The 7,645-nt window shown below is 48.2% G+C and overlaps 1 long non-coding RNA gene across 2 annotated transcripts; it reads right to left on the bottom strand.

Annotated features, from left to right (window-relative positions):
* Positions 1–1,046: 1,046 nt before the first annotated feature.
* Positions 1,047–4,382, bottom strand: LOC139838582 (uncharacterized). Of its 2 annotated transcripts, XR_011755976.1 has the most exons (4): positions 4,168–4,382; positions 3,985–4,079; positions 2,573–2,657; positions 1,047–1,256 (listed from the first exon to the last, which is right to left on the bottom strand). It is a non-coding gene; the product is annotated as an uncharacterized lncRNA (long non-coding RNA). The 2 variants fall into 2 exon arrangements; XR_011755975.1 differs by having other exon boundaries at positions 3,985–4,362.
* Positions 4,383–7,645: the final 3,263 nt, after the last annotated feature.

Genomic DNA, 7,645 nt, shown 5'->3' on the forward strand with positions numbered 1-7,645 from the left:
AAGCAGGCCAGAAGGAGGGTTAGGCTCCAACGTGAGATAGACCAAGGATGGAGCTGGGCTAAAAATAGATACCATGCTTCCTTCTCTCTTCTATTTCTTCTGATCTCTTTTCACCACCGAACTTTGAGGAAAAAAAGAGAGAGATCTGGGAGGATTGGGAAGAGTTTTAAAGGGACAACATTTCCAAACCATTTAGTAAAACTACTTTTTCCAAAATATTGCAAATATCTTTGTTTCGGGTTTTGTTAAAATAAGAAAAGAGCGGAGGAGGGTTTTATATAGAAACCATATGAGAGGGAAAAAAATAGTTTTTATTTAGAAATAATTTTTATTTAATAAAATCTTGTGAATGACAGATGTACATGCCATGATGATGCACAAAAGAAAAAGAACAACCAAAATCTAATAGGGGTATTTTTCTGGGTCGCTACAATCGACACCACTAACAAGGAATCTCGCCCCGAGATTCCACGTCAACCTAAGGGGAAGTTGGTTGAACTATCGGGTCTTCATGCTTCGTGTAGATCATCGCGACACCACTAACAAGAGTTGTTGTTCCGATGTTGATGATGCACTTTCGTCAGGAACCTCTGAAGATCGGACCTATTAGGTTGAAGGCAAAGATCGTTCAACCCACGTCGGAACCTAAGACTCGAAGAAACTCAGGTAAGATAGAAGACTCAAAGCTCGCATAGATAAGAGGAGAAAGAATATAGGTAAGGAGAAAAATGCAGAGCTAATTAGATCTATCCAACGAATTTTAGAAAATAGTTTGGACGCTCTAAACTCAACGACCGTTGGCAAGGTTATCCTACAGGCTGGACTAGTGGGGTACCGTCAACCTGATGCTCTGATACCAACTTGTGACGCCCCTAAAACCGGTACCATGAGGATCCCAGCGAACCCGCCGAAATCCGCACGATATCGATTCTAGGAGACGCACCACCAAGCGCCTCGTACACGCAAGCATGCACGCGATGCGGGTGAAATCAATCACGAGAGGTAACATTACAACAGGATTACAATAGAGCCACAAGAGACATATATATTACAACAACGACTCCAACGAGTCAAGATACAAATAGATACATACAAAGATCCAAATCATACAGAAGATCAAATACATCCGAGTACGGACAAGATACAAATTTGGACTAAGAGTCCTGAAGATAACCAGTGGCGTCCATAACCCTGCCCAGGCCAAGCCGGAAGGGTAACCTTGCTAGCGTCGTTCTTCATCGTACCGATCTTCATACCTGCCCGGTTATATCCCGTAGAAGCAGCAATAAGTACGGGTTCGTACTTAACAAGACTTCAAGACGTATAATCATTCGTCAACCAGTCGTCCTTTGTACTTGAGGCACGCAGGGGACTTAGAGGACGCAAGAGGAACGTCATAGGCAATATGGTGGGGTTAAGCGGCAGCGCGCAAGCACTATAAACCTATAGAGACACTCTACAACAGTCGTCTATCAGAGAAGGTGAGAGAGCGTAACTAACAGTTATATACTCTGCAAACAAAACACAGCCGATGCGTTCCCCCCTCGCAAGGAAGTACTTACAAAGGCACTCACACAGTTGACAAGTTTTACCCAGGTTTTATTGAAGTTGTGCTAACTTACTACGCAAGTTATTAATATTGAAACAACGGGTGTAAATTGTCTATGGTCGAGTCATACAGCTCCAAGTCGTCCATAACCGCGGACGCGGCTTATCGATAAGATTTTACCCTGCAGGGGTGCCCAAATGTGCCCACACGCACGATCAACCCACTTGCGACAGGTGGATATAACGACTCGCACTCTCCTTCACGACAACAATGTCCAGGAAGCCACCTAACTAAGTTGAACCCGTATCGAAGTCCGGCCGTATCTCCGAAGCGGACTTAGCTATGTGTGTCAACGTGCTAGGTGGTTTAAACACACTGGGGCGATAAACCACTTCGCAGAGGCTCCACGACCTATACGTGCATACCAGAAACAAGGGATACAAGGCACCCAGGGGCTTCCCAAAGTAAATAAGTAACAAGCTGGCATGCACGCAACAACAAATGGTAAAACATTACGAACTAGTTGTGGCCACTGGACAAAGCTGTAGATTCCGGCAGTGGTCGAGGGGAGACCCAGAAACATACCCACGTGTGGTTAGAGCGCTCAGTCTCGGAACAGATAACAAGAACTCGGGGTCATAAGATATTTAGGAAACACAAGTGAGCCGTCACAAAATGATCAGCTGACCCACCGATGCCTCCGCTAACAACTATTAACAAGTAACCATGATACTTCCAACAGATATAACCATAAACCATGTGTCATGATTCCCAACAGACAACCGATAAGATAGCGATAACGGTAACGAGATATAACGACACTAGCATGCACTACGACTCGCAAGGCAGACCCGAAACCAAACAATAGTCATAGGTGGTTGGTGGAGGCAATATGGGCTGCTTGAGGTAACAAGTGGAAGGGACACGTGACAAGAACGCAACTTAAGGATAGCATGAGGGAGAAGGCAAAATAAAATAGGTGAGCGACTTCTGCAGGGGCAGGAGTATAAGGGAAATGCTTGCCTGTTAAAGCTTGCCGAGGGACATCCGGAGAACTTGCCGTATCTCACCACACCACTTCGCAATCCTATCCGTGAAGAAGCAAATGCTGGACAAACAACGTATGCAAGTCTTACTACTACGGAAGAAGAATCAGCATGATCGTGATGAGATATGCATGACATGGCATATATGATGCGATGCACTTATCCAATTTAAGCGGAATCGGAATTCCGAGACACAATTATTAGGTTCAAGTTATTTATCTACCCCACATACTAAATATTGATTAGCATAGCATTGACATGGCATGGGTGAGCTACTCAATTTAAACGAAGCGGGAAACCGTATCCGGAAATCCCAATTACTCCGCATATTAGTTATTAGGTGTGATGCAAACTACCATGGCCCGACATGATGCGAGATACAAACACATACACAAATGTCATATTCTTATTCAGTGCATTTTTCTCGATAAACTTTCATATATAAAATATTTTCATTTGAACTTGTATTCAAAAAGTAGAGCCAGATTTTATATAACAAAATAAAGATGTAACATGCACAGGGGACCTGGGCTGGAGTCAGAGAGAAGTGGAATGATTTTGACATGTATCTGGAAGGTGTGGTTTTGCTCGACGAAATCGAAGAGATAACGAGTCATGCCGTGGAACGGACGGACTGGCACAAAGAGCGAGAGACAGCCCATACGGGATGAATATCTAGCAGCTAATCATGCACACATGCAGTGGATCGATTGATGGTTCATGTCTAGCTGAAGCAAGCGAGACAGCTAGAACAATTGATATACTCGCGTGTGTCTTGGCTGAGAAAAGGTGTAGAGGTGTGCAGCTGATTAGTACTTGTATACGTACAGGGTGCAGACAAGGTATAGTGTATGTCCGTGGTTAAGCGAAACTTGACACTAGGAGCGAAGATCGTGACAGCGGGTGTTCCTGTAGATAGCGAATGTGCACAGATTTTAAAGCGAATGCAGCGGCGAAAGCTGTGAGTGGTTTGAACGAAACAAAAGAGTCGAGCAAGAGTGTGGTGCCGTGAGTTGAATGGGATAAAAAAGGTTGGAAACGGTGCACGGTGTCGACGTGGAGCCTCGCCGGAAAACGGACGGACGAAACAGCGATCTGAGAATTGACACGGAATCTGTTTTACGGATCGAACTTTGGAAGACGATGGCGACGCCGATATCGCACCGTTTTGGACGAAACAAAGATCAGGAGAAAGCTGGTGGTGGCGTTCACTTAACGGAACAAGAATCCCGTCTTTGAGGCGACCTGGTTCGCCGGGGATGCTCGTCGGAAGTTGACACCATGAAACAGAAAGCTGGACGTTTTCATCCACCTGGTTTTCGTTTTCCTTGATCTCTTCCGAAACGGATTTCGCGGGACATGCAGGGGAGATGTAGAAGGGCTGCTCACCCTGGGATGCTCGACGAGGTGGAGGTGGCGACGGGGAGCCAGAAAGGGCTCGACTTGGTTCAGGTAGACGCCGGGGTTGAGCCGCCGACGAGGTCCTGCGGAGGAGGGCGACGATCAACGCCGGTAGCACGGCAAGTAAAGAGGCAGAGATCGGAGAGAGGTTCAGGAGGACGCGGCGCTCACCAGGGAGAGCCGGGCGGCCGGCGTTGAAGACGGCCGCGACGGAGGCGTTCGGCGGCGTCGGGCGAGAGGGAGAGAGGAGTGGCGGCGCTTGCTGGAAAAGGGAAGAGCTAGGGTTGGGTTTGCAGGTGTAGGGGATTTTTATAGGGAGTCGAAGGAGAGGACAGCCGTCCCATCGCTGCCATGGGGACGTGGCACCGCTCCGATGTTTGCCGTACAGGAAGAAGGAGAGGTGCAGCGATGGGAAAACGTTTGGTGCCTGAGAAGGAGTTGGGCTGGGCAAGGATGGGCCAAGAAAAAGCAGGCCAGAAGGAGGGTTAGGCTCCAACGTGAGATAGACCAAGGATGGAGCTGGGCTAAAAATAGATACCATGCTTCCTTCTCTCTTCTATTTCTTCTGATCTCTTTTCACCACCGAACTTTGAGGAGATAAAGAGAGAGATCTGGGAGGATTGGGAAGAGTTTTAAAGGGACAACATTTCCAAACCATTTAGTAAAACTACTTTTTCCAAAATATTGCAAATATCTTTGTTTCGGGTTTTGTTAAAATAAGAAAAGAGCGGAGGAGGGTTTTATATAGAAACCATATGAGAGGGAAAAAAATAGTTTTTATTTAGAAATAATTCTTATTTAATAAAATCTTGTGAATGACAGATGTACATGCCATGATGATGCACAAAAGAAAAAGAACAACCAAAATCTAATAGGGGTATTTTTCTGGGTCGCTACACATGGCTTGAAGTGGGTGGGATGACATGGTGCACCAGTTCCCACAACATGGGGTCAACCATGGGTTGTGGGCCCACTTTGTGGCCTGGGTAGAGCCGGTTTGCACGTAAACCATGTGTGCGGGCTCCCGTGAGGTAGCTAGGCAAGGAGCACATGCTTTCTTCCATGGATGGTGATGTAAGTGGTGTTTGCATGCCATGCTGAAGCAGATCCCAAAAGATGGGACCACTATGCACACACACCGTCAGACGATCCACTGTCTTGACACCTTTTTCTGACGAGAACCCTATATTTCAGGGGTCTACCCCACATGAACATGGGCATTCACACATGCAAAACCCTAAACCCATGGCTTGGAGTTGGTGGGATAACATGGTGCACCAGTTCCCACAACATGGGGTCGCCCAAGGGTTGTGGGCCCACTTTGTGGCCTAGGTAGAGCCGGTTTGCACGTAAACCATGTGTGCGGGCTCCCGTGAGGTAGCTAGGCAAGGAGCACATGCTTTCTTCCATGGATGGTGATGTAAGTGTTGTTTGCATGCCATGCTGAAGCAGATCCCAAAAGATGGGACCACTATGCACACACACCGTCAGACGATCCACTGTCTTGACACCTTTTTCTGACGAGAACCCTATATTTCAGGGGGTCTACCCCACATGAACATGGGCATTCACACATGCAAAACCCTAAACCCATGGCTTGGAGTGGGTGGGATGACATGGTGCACCAGTTCCCACAACATGGGGTCACCCAAGGGTTGTGGGCCCACTTTGTGGCATGGGTAGAGCCGGTTTGCATGTAAACCATGTGTGCGGGCTCCCGTGAGGTAGCTAGGCAAGGAGCACATGCTTTCTTCCATGGATGGTGATGTAAGTGTTGTTTGCACGCCATGCTGAAGCAGATCCCAAAAGATGGGACCACTATGCACACACACCGTCAGACGATCCACTGTCTTGACACCTTTTTCTGACGAGAACCCTATATTTCAGGGGTCTACCCCACATGAACATGGGCATTCACACATGCAAAACCCTAAACCCATGGCTTGGAGTGGGTGGGATGACATGGTGCACCAGTTCCCACAACATGGGGTCACCCAAGGGTTGTGGGCCCACTTTGTATCCTGAGTAGAGCCGGTTTGCACGTAAACCATGTGTGCGGGCTCCCGTGAGGTAGCTAGGCAAGGAGCACATGCTTTTTTCCATGGATGGTGATGTAAGTGGTGCTTGCATGCCATGCTGAAGCAGATCCCAAAAGATGGGACCACTATGCATACACACCTTCAGACGATCCACTGTCTTGACACCTTTTTCTGACGAGAACCCTATATTTCAGGGGTCTACCCCACATGAACATGGGCATTCACACATGCAAAACCCTAAACCCATGGCTTGGAGTGGGTGGGATGACATGGTGCACCAGTTCCCACAACATGGGGTCGCCCAAGGGTTGTGGGCCCACTTTGTGGCCTAGGTTGAGCCGGTTTGCACGTAAACCATGTGTGCGGGCTCCCATGAGGTAGCTAGGCAAGGAGCACATGCTTTCTTCCAAGGATGGTGATGTAAGTGTTGTTTGCATGCCATGCTGAAGCAGATCCCAAAAGATGGGACCACTATGCACACACACCGTCAGATGATCCACTGTGTTGACACCTTTTTCTGACGAGAACCCTATATTTCAGGGGTCTACCCCACATGAACATGGGCATTCACACATGCAAAACCCTAAACCCATGGCTTGAAGTGGGTGGGATGAGATGGTGCACCAGTTACCACAACATGGGGTCACCCAAGGGTTGTGGGCCCACTTTGTGGCCTGGGTAGAGCCGGTTTGCACGTAAACCATGTGTGCGGGCTCCCGTGAGGTAGCTAGGCAAGGAGCACATGCTTTCTTCCATGGATGGTCATGTAAGTGTTGTTTGCATGCCATGCTGAAGCAGATCCCAAAAGATGGGACCACTATGCACACACACCGTCAGACGATCCACTGTCTTGACACCTTTTTCTGACGAGAACCCTATATTTCAGGGGTCTACCCCACATGAACATGGGCATTCACACATGCAAAACCCTAAACCCATGGCTTGGAGTGGGTGGTATGACATGGTGCACCAGTTCCCACAACATGGGGTCACGCAAGGGTTGTGGGCCCACTTTGTGGCCTGAGTAGAGCCGGTTTGCACGTAAACCATGTGTGCGGGCTCCCGTGAGGTAGCTAGGCAAGGAGCACATGCTTTCTTCCATGGATGGTGATGTAAGTGGTGTTTGCATGCCATGCTAAAGCAGATCCCAAAAGATGGGACCACTATGCACACACACCGTCAGACGATCCACTGTCTTAACACCTTTTTCTGACGAGAACCCTATATTTCAGGGTTCTACCCCACATGAACATGGGCATTCACACATGCAAAACCCTAAACCCATGGCTTGGAGTGGGTGGGATGACATGGTGCACCAGTTCCCACAACATGGGGTCACCCAAGGGTTGTGGGCCCACTTTGTGGCATGGGTAGAGCCGGTTTGCATGTAAACCATGTGTGCGGGCTCCCGTGAGGTAGCTAGGCAAGGAGCACATGCTTTCTTCCATGGATGGTGATGTAAGTGGTGTTTGTATGCCATGCTGAAGCAGATCCCAAAAGATGGGACCACTATGCACACACACCGTCAGACGATCCACTGTCTTGACACCTTTTTCTGACGAGAACCCTATATTTCAGGGGTCTACCCAACATGAACATGGGCATTCACA

The sequence above is a fragment of the Lolium perenne genome, chromosome 3, assembly GCF_019359855.2.
Source record: "Lolium perenne isolate Kyuss_39 chromosome 3, Kyuss_2.0, whole genome shotgun sequence".
NCBI lineage: Eukaryota > Viridiplantae > Streptophyta > Magnoliopsida > Poales > Poaceae > Lolium > Lolium perenne.